This window comes from Antechinus flavipes, chromosome 1 (genome assembly GCF_016432865.1).
Source record: "Antechinus flavipes isolate AdamAnt ecotype Samford, QLD, Australia chromosome 1, AdamAnt_v2, whole genome shotgun sequence".
NCBI classification, from domain to species: Eukaryota; Metazoa; Chordata; class Mammalia; order Dasyuromorphia; family Dasyuridae; genus Antechinus; species Antechinus flavipes.
The window spans coordinates 282,629,952-282,646,859 of NC_067398.1; the positions used below are offsets into that span (position 1 = coordinate 282,629,952).

A 16,908-nucleotide genomic window follows, 5' to 3' on the forward strand; every position below is an offset into this window, starting at 1 on the left:
TTTTGGAGAACATTTTGAGATTTCACTTTGCTCTACTGAGCTATGTAGGAGTTTAAGTTTTAGAGGAAGCTAGATGATGCATAGAGCACTGGCCTTGAAATCAGGAAAACCTGAGTTCAAATACTGCTTTGCATACTTAATGCATTTTACTTGTATGACCCTGGGCAAATCAATTAACTTCAATTGCTTCAAAAAAAAAAAAAAGGAGAGTTTTATTTTTGTTTTTAATAATGATCATAAAAATAACAGGCTCTTCAATGTTACATATACAATTTGGATGATATTGCTCTAAGATCTTAAATAATTTACTTCTTTAGAACTACAAAAGGTATTTGCTTAGGTTAGTCTCTCAAAATTAGAGAAATTTGAAATGATATACATGGTATTCAGTTGTGCTTCAACTCTCTTAATTTAGTAGGCAAAATTAGAAGCAGCTAAGTGGCATTCTAGACCAAGAATCAGGAATGCCCAAGTTCAGATTCAACTTTGCACAATTATTAACTGAGTTAGTTTGCGCAAGTAACTTAATCTCTGTTTGTTTCATGTTCCTCAAATGTAAAAAAAAAAAAAAAAAGGCAACAACAGCCTCCCAAAATTGTTGTGATTATCAAATGAGATCATATTTGTAAATCACTTAGAACATTGGCACAAAGCAGCTACTAAAAAAATGTTTATTCCCACCCCCCTCACCCCTAGCTAAATTGAAATTTCCTTAATACATTCTAAATGGACAAAAATTGGTTTACACAGAAATTTTTGCATTTCAAAAAATAGTGTATCCTTATATCAATGAAATTATAATCCCTCCATATAGTGGTACTTTTCAAATTAAAGGCAAATATATAAGTGAGGATTAATAGAAGGGAAACTTAAAGGCTTAAAGGTTATACTTTTGTTGTTGTTTGGTCTTTTTTCAGTCATGTCCTACTCTTCATGACTCCATTTGGAGTTTTCTTGGCAAAGATACTAGAATGGTTTGCCATTCATTTCCTTCTCTCATTCCAAGGCAAATAGAGTTATATGACTTGGCCAGGACTTGACACATTAGTAAGTGTCTAAAATCTGATTTGAACTCAGGAAATTGAATCTTCCTGACTGAAGGCTTGGTATTTTATCCACTGCTCCACCTAGCTGCCCTAACGCTATACTGGTACCACCAAAATATCAAAAATAAAAGTTGTCAGTATTTAACATACCCTGTCATCTAGGGTCTCCAGTTATTATGATTTGCTTGTGACTGGGCTTGCTTTACCCAGGTCAATCAATAAACATTTATTAAGTACTTGTTATGTGCTAGACACTGTAATAAGCCATGAAGATACAAAGAAAGATAAAAGGCATCCTGTGTTTTCAAGAAGCTCACGGTCTAATGTCAGTACCCATATATTACTTCATAAACATTCAGGACTTTGTGGACACCATGTTCTTCTCTTCATCCTCTGTGTTTTTCAAAGTGACAATGTAACTATTCTGGTTTTGTTTGTAAGATAGGGCTAAATGACCTCTAGGACCTAGAGTTTTTTAATATTTTAAAAATCTTGTTATATGGAAAATCCACATATGAAGGGCTAATTTTATGGAAGCCAAATTCCCAGAACTTCAGATCTTTTGTTATAAGGAATTCTTTTCAGCTTCCTGAGAGGTAGGAATTTTATCTTCTTCATCTTTGTAACTTCTCTCCCCTTCATAATCACTTGCGAGACTATCTTGCACCTGGCAAGAATTTTAAAAGTATTTTATTGAATTGAATTAAATCAAATATTGATAAAAAATAATTGAACTTTTGCTTAAGATGTGTGAATCTTTTGTTATTTAGGAATCTCTACAGTTATGGTATTTGCTATAATGGTATTTGTCCTATAGCTAATGATTTTTTCATCAATTACCCACAATTAAAATGATTTTAAATTTTTATAGACTGAATGTTAAAATGACACCATTGTTTAAAATGTCACTTTGCTAAAAACATATCTCCAAAGCTCCTTATTTAAAAAATGAATGTTTCCAAGTTATTAATGGTGCTTATTTTCCATTAGTATTCCAGTCTGCTTGAGCTTATAATTTGGATTCTTCTGTAAAGTACAACTGCAGTTGTATTTCCCGTATTATAAAATGATTAGGGTTTTTTAAAAAGTAGAAAAGAAGTGGTAAAATTGGAGCAAGGAGGAAAGTGAGGGAAGGATATGTGATCCCTGCCCTGTAGGAGCTAGGGATTAATCTGGGGAAGATGAGACATGTGAAACAATGTGAACTATGTGAAACATTTGTGAAACTATTTTGCCTTCTCTTCTATTGCTCTCAAATTAAGTACAAACTTTGTGGATACAGACTAAAAAAGGCCACCAAAATTTGGAGAAATATGTGAAGACTCTGATCTTTGCCATTATCCCTTTAGTTAACATGGGAAAAGCAAGAAACAGCAAATGAATAATAACTGGAAGGCAAGGAGCACTCCATGCATATACTTCCAACCCCCTAGTCCTAGCTCAAGTAATGTCAAAGAATTATCATCAATAACTGAAAAAAGTAGAAAAGATTGTCACCATTTTTATTATCATCATTTTTGCCACCTGAATCCTGCTGGAGAATGAGATCTGCAGACATCATATGTTCTGACATTGAGTTCTGGAAGCTAATCTTAATTATACTTTGAAATAAGAAAGAATCAAATGCAGATTTTCTCTTTCATATGAGAGATTTTTCTGCTTTTTTGTTATGAGTCATTTTTCTATTGAAAAGAAGTATTTTTATCATGGCACTTTAATTTCATGTTATATATACATATCCTTAAATGGCCTCCAGCTAACAAAACAATCAGTGGTTGTGCTCAAAAACCTTTTTATAATTTTGAACTTTTCCAGAATGTTTATTAATATACTATAAGGCAATGATTAGATAGCTAAGTTAAATATTTCTGTTAGGAAATTTTTAAGACAAGGTAGTACAGCAGAAAGAAAACTGTCCTTGGAATAGGAAGACCTGAGTTCCATTTCCACTTTTATGCTTATTTCTCTATAACTTTGGGCAGTAAATTAACTTCCCTCAGTTTCCTCATTGGAAAAATGAAAGCAGCTAGACTAAATGGCTTCCAGAGTAGATCTATGATCTTGTCATAATACTCTATATCTCATATTTAGTCATGAACTCTTCCCTTATATAAAGACCTAAGAGGTAATTTTCCCATGCTCACCTAATATGCTTATATTGCTTTTTGTGTCTAAATCATACCCTCATTTTGAGCTTATCTTAATATATGGTATTGAATAAGTATACTGAATAAGTAAATTAATTGAGTTAGAATTGTCATTTTTATTATACTTACCTAATCTGTCTATGAAATTAATTTCTTAAATTGTTTATTTTCCTTACGTCTGTAAAAAAGTGTTTTGTAATTGTGTTCACATACTTCCAATGTGTAATTTAAAAGGTAGACTCTAAAATATTTTATACTGTCTATAGTTAAATGGAATTTCTCTTTCTATCACTTCCTGTTGAGTTTTGTAGGTAATATAAAAAAATTCCGATAATTTGTTTGGGTTTATTTTATATCCTGAAATTTTGTTTAAATTTTTCATTGTTTCAACTAGTTTTTACTTGATTTTTTAAGCATAACATATCATCTGAAAAATTAGTTTTTTTCTCATTGTCTATTCTTATCTCTTCAATTTCTTTTTCTTATCTTATTGCCAAAGCTAGCATTTCTAATACAATATTGAATAATAATGGTGACACTAGACATTTTTAATTCACTCCTGATCTTATTGGGAAGGCTAGTTTATATCTATTACACATAATGTTTACTCTTGTTTTTAGATAAATACTACTAATCATTTTAAGAAAAGAATCATTTATAACTGTGCTTTCTAGAATTTTTCATAGTAATAAGAATTGCATTTTGTTGAGAGCTTTTTCTATATATGATTTTTGAAGATTTTAATTATTGATATGATTGACTATGCTTATAATTTTTCTAATTATCAAACTAATATCAAATGCATTCCTGGTAGAAATCACACCTAGTCATGTTATATGATCTTTGTGATATGCTAGAATTTTAATTGAAATTTTAACATTAATAGTCATTAGAGAAATTGGTCTATAATTTTCTTTCTGTTTTTGCTTTCCCTGTTTTAAGGTATTAAAACCACATTTGTGTCATAAAAGGAATTTGGAAGAATTAGATAGTATACTGTCAGTAGTGAGATCAATAGAATAACCCTTGCAGAGTTGATTATTGATCCATTCATTTGTTTTTTTACATAGAAATAAGAACTTTCTAAAATATTGGGAATGAGAAGGTAAGAGGAGAATAAAGTATGATTCCTTGGGAAGGTAGCATAGCATAGTATTTAAAAAAATGAAAGCTGAAGTTAGGAGTTCCAAGTTTCAAGTTCAGCCCTAGCGTTCACTAAGTCTTATGACCTTAGGGCAGTTGACCTCTTTTTGCATCCTCAATTTTTTTCTTCTATAAATTGAGGTTCATGATACATATATTGCCAATGTCAAGGGTTGTTATGAAGCAAATGCTTTATATACTATTTATCTAGAAAGAATACTAATTTTGGAGTCAGAGGATCTGAGTTCAAACTTTAGTTCCATAATTTACTACCTTTTTGACCTTGGTCAAGTCATATTTCTAAAATGAGAAGATTGAGCTAGTTGACTAAGGTCCTACTTCTAAATTTATGGTCTACAATCTCAGTCTTTAAACAATTTTCCCTATAAAGCAAAGTCTGAAAAAGAAAAAAAACAACAGTCTTTTAATTGTCTTTTTTAAACTGGCATTGTTAATATCTATTAATATCCAATAACAGAGAGGGAAAACTTCCAACATTCTATCATTTATCCTTCAATATTTTTCCCTTGAAAGCTTTTTTATCAGCAAGGCAGATTTTTGCATTGCCTATATTGGGGTACCAAGAGTTCCAATAGCCATCATCCCAATAAACATGTCTTGGTCACATCTCGTGAGCATGAAAAATCAATTAATCTATAAGATTTTAAGTGCCTACTTTGAATTTGGCACTTTACCAAGCACTAGGGATATGCCTTTAAGGACCTCAAACCCTAAAGAAGGAGACAACTTTTACATCTGTAACAAGTTATAAAACAAAATTTAAATATAAACAATTTTTTTGTTTTTTGTTTTTTGCTCAGGCATTTGGGGTTAAGTAACTTGCCCAGGGTCACACAGTTAGGAAGTGTTAAGTGTCTGAGGTTAAATCTGAACTCAGGTTCTCCTGACTGCAGGGCTCGTGCTTTATTCATTGCACCACCTAACTGCCCCTATAAACTAGTTTTTTAAAAGAGAATACAAACATCAAGAATAGTATAGAGAAGGTGTGGAGGATACAAAGAAAGGTGCATTTTGAAGGAAGAGAAGGATTTTATGAAACAAATGGAAGAAATGCAATTGAGACATAGTCAATATCAGATGCAAATGGGAGATGGAGTGCTATGTGTGAGGAATAAAGGAAATACCATTTTGGCTGGATTATAAAATGAGAGGTAGCAAGTAATGCATAAAGAACCTGTAAAGTCAGGTCTGATCCAGCAGTGGAGAACTTAGAAAGCTAAACAGAGTAATTAATATGTTCTTTAGAGATAATTGGCCCTGCTGGAGTACAATGAGTAGAAAACTAAATTTTTGGTCAAGAAAAGGAAACATTTTAAATTCTCTCTTGCTTCTAAATTCCAATGTTCTCTGCCTTGTTGACGAGTATCATATAGAGAATTTTTTCCCTAATTTGAATTTTGTAAGAATCTTGTCCAGTGTTCAAATCATTATTTGTTATTTAATGAAAAAAAGATGATACTTTTTTCTTAAACCTGTTGAGAAAGAGGAAAGAATAAAGGGTAGACTTAACAAATACTTAACACATCTTACAAATAAACTTAACACATCTTACAAGTAAAAATTTGCATGAAAGTTGAATCATGACCATGATGGGCACTGATTCAGATATCTTTGCCCTTTGTTTTCAAAGTCACTGGAATACAAATCCTTTCCAAATTCCATGCCTCTAGATTTTATGGGTACAGTTTTCAGAATTATTCCAGACAAAATGGACCCATGTAGTATTTAACAGTAAATAATAATAATGGTAATTAATATTTACATAGCACTTAGAGTGTGCCAGCTACTATGTCAAGTGCTTTAACTCATTTAATTAACTCATCAACTCATTTAATTAACAAATTAACTCCTTTGATGCTCACAAGAACCCTGGGAGGGAGGTGTTATTTTTATCCCATTTTACAAATGAGGAAACTGAGGTAAATAGAGATTAAATGACTTACCCAGGACCATACAACTAGTAAGTATCTGAGGCCAGATTTGAACCTAGGTCTTCTTGACTCCAAGCCTGGTGCCCCATCCACTGTGGGACTACATAGTTGACCCATAAATAGAGCTTTATGAAATATTAGACTGGTAGATTTAAACAGATAACAGATTTATATCAGATGTCCTCCATTAGGTCCTAAGATCAATGGTTAAGGCACTTAATAATCAGAATGAGGTAAATATCATTTATTTTCTTTGATTAAAACTAATAGTCAATAATGTAACAAATCTCTCATGCCTAGATCACATCATACCTACAATAAAATTTTTGACTTGAGAAATATATTTCCATATTATCTTCTCCAGAAACTATCTTGATGTATCTTGTCATATATTTGTTTCTTCTAGAGCAAAGTATGATTTAAGTGATACTTTTAATGCAGTTTAAGAGGTAGCCTAGGAATTACACACATAAGTCTAGACAATGTTTCAATTGTACATTTTTGATTTTTCAATTCTGTTTTTTTTCATTGTAAATCATCCCATATAATTCCATATTCTTAGGAAGTATGGAATGTCATAAAAACATGGAATCAGGAACACTTAGATTTAAAGCTCACCTCTGACAATAGCTGTGTGACTCTAAGCAAATTAGTTAACCTCTCTTGGCCTCAATGTCTTTATCTGTAAAATTGAAAATAATAATACCTTCTCAACACTTCCCTCACAGTGTTGTTTTTGAGGAACAAATGCAATAACATACATAAAGCACTCTAGAGACTTTGAAACACTATTGCAGTCTTTGTTATTATTTATTCCTTGTTTTTCTGAATTCTCCACATTTGTCATTCCTTATTGTATATTCCATTTCAGTTGTGTACCAACATTTGTTTATTCCTAAATCATTGGACACATTTTTGTTTTAACACTTTGTTATTACAAATAAAGCTGCCATTAATATATTAATATCCTGGTTGAGATAGGGTTAAGAGAAGAAAGTTTCAGAGATATCCTGATTATTCATATTTCCCTTTGCAGTAGTCAGATAGTAAGAAAAACACTTGCTAGACTTAAGTAGAAAAACAGAAAGGAAAGAATTCTCTGAATCACAAAATAAAATATCTAACAAAAATTTTCTCTAAATTTATAGGTAGTCAAATATCACTTGTCTTTCTTGTCACTGACTGGGGTATGAACCCAGGATGAGGACAAAGTATAGTAGAGTAACTTTTTAAACATAATTCTTTTGAGTTTTAATCATGAATCTCTATCTGTTCAGTCTTTCTTTTTACATGTGATTTTGAATAAGATTTCTTTTAGATGGGAGTAGCTGTAATCATGTTACAAAATTTAGGGGTTTTTTTTTCCCCACTAACCAAGTGAATCAATTAAATAATAGGCACTGATGCAGAACAACAGCAAGGATATGGTTCTCTCACACACAAAATTGTTTGTAAGACTAGTTCATTGTCATCAGAGCACTCAATTAAGGATTTATATAGGACAGTGGAACATCTAATAAAATTGCCAGACATCATGTGGTTCCTCAAAGTCAATACTTCCTGCCTGATTAAATGAGACCCATTTTAAGGACATTAGAAAGCTGTCAGAATATAACTAATTATTCAGAAAAACTGGAAAATGACTATATTTCATCTACCAAAAAAAAAGTATTAAATTTTAAATCTCAACTTCCTAAGTAGAATGTGAATATTGACCTATTTACCCATAGAAGATTTTTGTTGGTTATTTTATTTTTGATTTACAGAATCTTTCCATTTCTGCTTTTCCAATTAAGATAACAAAGTACTTTTCCTGCAGTTTAACTAACCACTGGAGATGGGAAATTGGTTATTAAGAATATCTGTGAAACTCAGGTCTGTGAAACTCCATGTCAACCAGACTCAAAGATTGTGGACAACTATAGTTTCACTAGGTTCAGTTGCCTTCTGTATATACCTGTGAAATTACATGGGTTCTGACACCTTATATCAGTGGTTCTCAAACTTTTATTTTCAGTGTCTTTATCCTATTAAAAATTATTGAGGATCTCTCCAAAGCGTTTTTGTTTATCTGGATTTTATTTATAGACATTTACCATATTGGAAATAAAAACTATTTTTGAATTTGTAGACCTTCTAAAAGGGTTTCAGAAATCCCCAGGATTCTCTAGACCATACTTGAGAACCACTGTCTTATATAAAGAGATGAGTAATCAAACCATCTTTGTCCTACAATCAATCTGCTGCTGTGTCCTTTTTGTTGATGTCATATCTGATTCATCTGAACTTCTTAAATTCTGGGACCTTGATGCCTTGTTTTTCTTATTAATTTCATTTATAGTTCTCAACCTCCAGCTTGTTTCTGAATATGGTAAATCAGTTATTCAATAGTTCTTGACTTTGCTTTCCTAATTACTAAAATTAAACAATACAAATTGTTTTTTATGAAAAGATAATTAAAAAAAAAAGAATAAGAAATAAGCATTATGAAATTTTGAAAATAAACTTAAAAGGTCAAACAAAAACTAAATTTGAATGTGAAAATAAAGATTAATAGAGATAAACAGGGAAACTTTTAAGGAACCATAGAGGACAAAGCAATAGCAATGCAAAACATACATGTACAAATTGGCATGGTAGATAAATTTGTAAATTAAAAAGTTGACCAAATTGTTAAAATATATATAAAATAATACTACAATGGTGGAAGAGCTTAATATTCTTCTTTCAGACCTGGATAAATCTAGTAGAAGCATAAAAGGAAAAATATAGAACTGAACAAAGTGTTGGAAAATTTAGAACTAAAAAAATATGATATTTTCTGAGTGAGAACATTGATGTCTGTATTTCTTAATCTGACAAGATATCGTATAAGGCAATTTTGTTACCATCTTCAATTTAAAAAACACTTGAAAAATTGTACGTAACAAAAGTTCACCAGTTCATATATAATGTTTTTTTGTTCTTTGTACTTTAAAATTCTATGTTTGATTAGATTCATAATGAAAAATAAAATTACAAAATAAGTTGGCTTTAACTCAAATGTTTGAAGGGTCTAATGCAAATACAGAGATTTTTAAATAAATAAGCTTCTAGGAAAGAAAAACAATCCTTCCCTACAATACATTGCTTTTTACATAGATAATAAATGCTTAATAAAAGCTTACTCTACCAGAATTCTATTCCAGTAATACATTCTGTTGTGGAAATAATTCTGCTTTCTCAAAAGTATTCTATTCTGCTAATGAGGATCTAGTTCTGGTAAGTGGTAAGGAACAGTTCTGAGTAGAAATAAGCAAAAGACAAGCTCTCTCTCTTACAATAGCAAATCTAGAAACTAGTTTGGAAAGATTTCTTGTCTTAAGATTGACAACAGGATTCCTTAAAGATGACACCAAGAGTAATTTAGTGATTTAAAAGAGGGACTTGGAGTAGTGAGGTGGCACAGTGGATAGAGTACCAGCCCTGAAGTCAGAAGGACCTGAGTTCAAATCATTCCTCAAATGCTTAACAGTTCCTAGCTGTGTGGCCCTGGCCAAATCACTTAACTCCAATTGCCTTAGGGGAAAAAAAAAAAAAAAAAGAATGGGACTTTCATGGTAGCGGTTTCATTTTAACCAGAAACAAAACCTTGAGCAAAAAAGATTAGGCCCTGAAGGTAGAATTTCAGGCATTAGCTAATTATTTGGGGCCTCTAAAATTACAGCACAAATGCTGTTGCTTATTCTGCATACATTCCAGCTCTGCATAGAAAATTTACTATGATAAGCCAAAAATTAGTGAGAAATTTTAGAACATGGTTAAATTTTTTTAAAAGTATGTCTCAAAATTTGACTAAGCATTTTTCTTCCTGATTCTTCCTTCCCAACCTGTCAGTCTTTTTCTTTGACATATATTTTGTTTTGTGGTTTTATATCAATATTTTTTCATAGAAAGCTTCCCTAAGAGAATATCAATAACTTCTGCTATCCTTACAAAATGTTTGAGAATAATTATACAACTATTAAGAGCATCTTTGATTGAAATATAAGAAGGGAACAGATAGGCTCTCACAAATAATATAATGCAATAGACTTTACAGTCACACAGTTGATTGAAAAATAGAGAGAATATAAGATCTCACCCTGTTAACTATTAAAGAAAAATGTTTTGATTTAGTAGAACAAAACAACTCTTTTAAAGTCTCTTCTCTAACAAGATGTCTCTCAGGGATATATAAGAATCTTTTAAGATTCACTACAAACTGTAAATACAGAGATAATTTTGTTCAGTGATCCTTTAATTACTAATATCAAGCAAAGTCTGAAACAAAATAATGTGCTCACCATATATTTACCATTATCCTGGAGGACTGTAGGTCATATTCCGCATAGATAGTTAAGTTCTTCAGATGTTTCTGTATAGAAAAAACATTTGTTGCTTGCATCAAAACTGCTGAAATATTGCAAAATCTACCGAGACCACTAATCATTCAAAAAAGTCTGGTCTAACTAAATACATTTAAAAACCAAGTGAATGAAAAAATTATATTATCTGACTGTGATGTATAGTTTATGCCACTGTCTAATATTGACTATCCAATTCATAAGAGTTGATATATCAGAACCCATTTGTAAGACAGACACTGAGAATGAACAGTGACCTGAACTCAGAATTGAATGGATGGAGAAATGTGGGTTAGATTGTGTTAAGGGCATTGCACAGTCCTTTCTTTTTTTTTTCCTGAGGCAATTGGGATTAAGTGACTTGCCCAGAGTCATACATTTAGGAAGTGTTAAGTATCTGAGGTCAGATTTGAACCCAAGTTCTCCTGATTTTAGTACTAGTGCTCTATCCACTGCACAACCTAGTTGCCCCCATAGTTCTTTTAATGATCCCCACCATCTCCCTGAAAAAAGGCCCACATTTTTAATATCAATATTTTTCTAGTTACATTCTATTATAGTTAAAATTTCAGCTCTCCAAAAAGCCAAATGATACACAATATAAGTGAGTAAGGTGCAATATAGAACTTGCACAAGAGAAGTAGCCTAAAGGAAGCCATACAGAAAGCTGTATGATGAGAAAACACAATATATAGTCATGCAACAAGACAAAGGGATAAATTGATAGACAGCTCTCATGTTCTACAGACCAAGAGATCTAGAGGAGGCTCCCTACCTGTGCTAACTATGTATACTACCTTGAGGTTTTTTAGATAGAAAAAATGATGGCACAGATCAAGAAATATACAATAAACATCTTTGGATGAGATCACAGACAGATTGAAGTAGCATCTCTCACAAATGTTTGTCTTATCCAGATCTGATACTAGCCTTAAATTTCTATAAAATTTAATAAATAAAATTAAATTTCTATAAAATATAAATTTCTATTAAAAACTATTTCTCTGTTTTTCTTGTCATATTGCCCAAGAAATTGTCATTTCTTGCCCATTTAAGGGACATAATAAGTGTCCCTTAAATGCTTATTAAACAGCTAAACACAACAGTTGTCACTTTCAGAAGTGATAATGAAGCAATTCCAAAAGACTAATTGAAGAAACAGGTATAAAAAATGAAAGGTATCTGTTGCTTCTCCTTTCTCATCTTGTTCATATTATTTCATATTATTTTATTCATATTATTTCATATTATAGTCAATATTATTTCATCATAACCTCTCATTTTTCCAGCACACAGTTATGATCCTCATTAAAAATTTTTTTAGATGATTCAATGGACAGAGAGACCTAAATTCAGATACAGTTCAGACGTTAACTGACTCCAAGATCCTATTCAAGTTACTTAACCTATGTCTGTCTTAGTTTCCTCATCCATAAAATGGGGTTGATAATAGTATTTACCTCCCATGGTTGTGAGAATAATATTTATAAAATATTTTGCAAACTTTAGAGCATTGTATAAATACTAGCTGTTATTATGTATAGGAGTTGCAGATTCTTCTGAATTTCTCTGGATTATAATTTGATGTGAGGCGTGGATCTATAAAGGAAAAAAAAGATCTGGTCAACAACTGTCTCAAAAATTCATCTCTTTTGCTTTTCCAGATGTAGCTACATTTGTGCATTAACTTAACCACTCTAAATTAGAGACAACAAAATTGAACTCTTAGGAACATTTAAGTTCCAAATGATAAATTTTTATTGGATGAAGCTCCTACTTATTCACTATTAAGCATTAATTATACCACATACACAAGACATTTTTGATGAAGGACACCTAACTCTCTAATCATAGTATCATCAAACCTTCAGATAACAAGGGAAGTTGTTTTTTCCATTTGTGTTGCTGACTGAAAGTGAAACTGTTATTGAGAAGCAGATTGATATGGTGGAAAAAGCATTAGATGTGGACCCAATAGATTTGGATTTGAATCCCAATTCAAATACTAGCTATCTAACTTTGAACAATTTGAAAAATGTATTTTGATCCTCATTTTCCTTCTCTGTAAAATGCCATAGCAATTTTATACAACAGTCACTTTATCTGGCTATTCTGAGGAATAAACAGTTTTATGAAGTATAAGCCCTGTGCAAATCTGTAAGGTTTATTTATACTGTTGCCTGGAGGAATCTTTAGATTTTAATGATATTCATTTTCTGATAATGTTTATGTTTTACTTTAAAATTCCTTTTTAATAGGTATTGTTAAATGATTAATATGATTTTATTATATATATATTACATATATAATTTATGATATTACTAAATATGCAAAATTTTTCATATTTGTTGCTTGAGTATACATAGATATTTTAGAATCATAAAAAGTAAATGATTATGATGAGGTCTAGATAGAGGGTACCTAAATGAAATTAGGTCTTATTTGAGGTCTAGTGGCAGGTTTGGGGTATAGGGAGTCAAATAGAGTTCCCCTGCAACCTCCTTGGATTCGGCGCAAGGATACGGCGTTAAATGAGGTCTAGTAGCTGTGCAAGTCCCCAATAAAAGCATTTATCAGCCTGAAAAGCTAGATTGATAAAAGATGTTTATTATTGGATTTGAAAGCAAGGTTAAAGCATAGTTAAGGAAATAGGCTAAGAAGGGCACTGGACAGAGGGTCCAGTGGACAGAAAGTCCTGACATGCCAGGCATAAGGCTGGCATGTTTGGGACCTCTGCAAAGAGGGGGTCCCAGCGTGGCCCTTTTTATAATGGGAGATTTAGCTAGAGGGGCCTTTGGGTGTAGCCCTGAGTTGGCTCAGATCCCTATGGGGGCTGGGACAGGTCCAGATCTTCTATTGGAATTCAAAGGGACCAGGATTTGTGAATCAAAAGGTAATTTACATTAACTAGGGGGGTTGGGAATCAGAAAGAAAGGAATCTTAAAGGGACCACATCCGCATCAATTACAGATGATATTGTGTACACAAACATAAGAGTACATCACTATGCAAAATATGGCATAAAATTTAGTCTCTAAATTGAACTGTAGGTGTCAAATAAGACACCTTTCTTTCCCCTGTGAAATTTATGAATATTCTAGAATCACAAAGATGCTCTAAAAATGCTTCATTTGGAAGCACTCCTATTTGTGAATAAAATATCAATGTATTCTTTTCATTGTCAGCATGATTCATCAAGAACAAGTGTGGAATATACTAAATGCCCTCCATAGCCTCACACATTAAGTCATCCAGCAATTCTATATTTAGTATTAAATCAGAATCCACCTTAACTTTGTAGCCACACTAAAATCAGAAGATTAGGCAAGGGCATGCAATTCTTTATTGTCTAGAGAAATCTAATTATTCTGCCTTATCCAATAAAAGAGGAGATTAAAGAGAATAGGCTGATTTCTGAATGAAAGATTTCAATTCTTTGAACTTTCAATAATACTGATTCTGCTATAATTCAGCAGGTACTTTTCTACCTCAAGATAAGAGTTAGTGATGTGGTTCTAGTGGTAGAGAATTGGGGTGTGAGAATCCTCTCTGGTTGGTGCAGGTCCAGTGTGAAAGAAGTCACAAACCCAAAATCTGAATTGGCAAGAAAAGGGATTTTTATTGGCACTGAGAAGTCAGCTTTGCTAGAAAGACAGATTTCTTAGTGGCAAAAAGTCCTGTCAGGGAAAATGGCAAAGGTTAACACTGAGAAGAGAGTATCTTCAGAGCGGGCAAGAGTCCTGGCAGGCAGCTGTGCCAAGAAGAAAGCTTCTTGGCAAAGCGTAATCCTACTTCAGTCTTCTGCAGAGATTTGGGATTCAAAATTGTCTTTTTATAAGAAGTCTAAAGCTGATGCTTCTATTCAATGCCCCCAGGCCTAGATTTCCAGTTGAAAAGAGATTATTTATCTTAGAGTTTCAAGCCACTCAATAGGAATATCAGGCCCTGATCTCCAGCTGAATTTAAATTCGAACTACTGGGAGTGATCCTGGGCTAATCGTCAACTCAATAAAGGGTGCAGCTAGTCTCCGCCAAGATTTCCAACAGAATGAAACCACTTAACTGCCCTGAAGGGTGAGTCTCTGTCAGAGGAAAGTTACAGAGTTCACCTTCATTGCTTCCCCGCAAAAGTCAAGGGGGACAGTTTCAGGGTTCACCCCCATAATTTCAAAACCAAAAGGGAACTTAAAACAGCAAACCGAGTATGGAAGCATGGGTATGATAACTAAAAAATAAAGGCATATTTCTGAGCAGCTTGGTGACATTATGCATAGAGTACAGCCTCTGGAATTAAAAAGACTCCTCTTCCTGAGTTCAAATCTGTTCTCAGACATTCACTAACTGTATGAGTCTGGTCAAGTCATTTAACCTTATTTGCCTCAGTTTCCTCATCTGTAAAATGAAGCTAGTGAAGGAAATGGCAAACCACTCCAGTATCTCTGCCAAGAAAATTGAAAATGAGATCACTAAAAGTCAAACATGACTGAAACAATTGGACAACAACCTAAAGAACAGATAACCCTTATTTTATTGTGCTAAGCCTGTCCAAGAATGGTCTCACCAAGCCTTTATACGGATCTAAACACCATCCAAACTAATTTCAAGATTTCTTGGCTCTTCACACATCCCATTAAGATTTCATTAGATTTGTATTACAAAATTTTCACTTTATTACTTGATTTTAATAAATAAAGATGTGTTAGTTTAAACACCATGGGGGAAGAGATCTTTGCTTCCTTCTGAATTTCTAGCTTTTTCCTTTTATTGTAACTCACCATGTCAAAATTGTCACTGATCTTGCTACACCATGTCATTGTTATTGATGTGAAAACATTAACTCAGAAATTTCTGGCACAGTTATTAGAGCAATAAAATGACTAATCAATGCTTCTGATAGAGCTAAATTCATATTATTCTCAACATTGACTTAAATGTAACAACGAATCATGTTTAATCTTTATTTTTGATAAATTAAAAACTATAACCTTCACAAGTGAAATAATAAGTTTTCAACCCTAATTGTCAACCTAAGTATGAAATAAATAAACATACACACACACACAAACACAAACACATATATACTTTCTTATATTAGTCAGAAACATTTCAATATGTAGTATCCAGAAATTTCTTCTAAACTACTGTAATGGGCTGAGGCTTGAGTTGATGCACTCCAGGGAAGAACCCTCGTGGTTTGAGACCCAATGAAATCTGGCAAATGGATGTGACCCATTATAAATCTTTTGGTCGCCTGTCTTTTATCCATGTTGTGGTAGACACCTTTTCAGGATTCACTTTTGCCATACCAGCAGCAAAAGAGACAGCCCGAGTGGTCACTGAATTCCTCCTGCAAGCATTTGCCATTATGGGTGTGCCACAAGCAATAAAAACAGACAATGGTCCTGCATACACCTCCAAACAGCTTACGTATTAATAGAGTATGGTCCAATTACTATTTAGCCTCATGTGCTTGGAACCTCAGTGCATCAACTCAAGCCTCAGCCCATTACAAACTACTACTTTAAGAAAGTAGATATACAACCATTTGTTTTTTTAATAAAAACAAAAGACTTTGGGAATCTGTTCAGTCATATGGAACAATTTTAATAGCTTAAACCTGCACCTTGATTTTTGGGACACTATATAGATATAGGGACAAAGAGAGAGAGAACAAATACCGTTTGAGAAATTTAGAAGTACTTAACAATTGTCTTAGACTACTTATTATTATGAAACTTTATGTCTTAAATGCCAATATTATCCCAGAAATTCTGAATGAACACAATCATGAAATAGCACAGCACTGGAAGAATTAAAATTGCAACACTAACAGGCATCTAAATCACATTTGATGTCTATGAGAAATAATAATTTATTACCAATAATAATAATTAACATTTCCATACTATTTTAGGTTTACAAAGTACTTATTATTTGTATTGTCTCTTAAGGTTCATAATAACATTTTGAGGTAGGTTCTGTTATTTTTCCTATCTTGCAAATGAAAAAAGTGACACTCAGCAGAGTCAAATGACTTGCTTGGGGTGATATAAGTTCATAGGTATCAGAGTGGCTCAGAAATGGTGAGTGACTACCATATAATTTAAAAAAAAAAAAAAAGCTGGAGATATCTCTAGGAGCAAAACGAAGATTTATTTATGTGTTCTCGAGAAAAGCAGGCTTAAATAGTCCCTAATGCAAATACCTCTTCCACCACTGACCCTCACACTTATTG

The 16,908-nt window shown here is 32.6% G+C and overlaps 1 protein-coding gene across 3 annotated transcripts in view; it reads left to right on the forward strand.

The window, feature by feature from the left end:
• PIP5K1B (phosphatidylinositol-4-phosphate 5-kinase type 1 beta) overlaps positions 1–16,908 on the forward strand; it is a 386,138-nt gene that overhangs the window by 302,611 nt on the left and 66,619 nt on the right. The window lies entirely within an intron of this gene.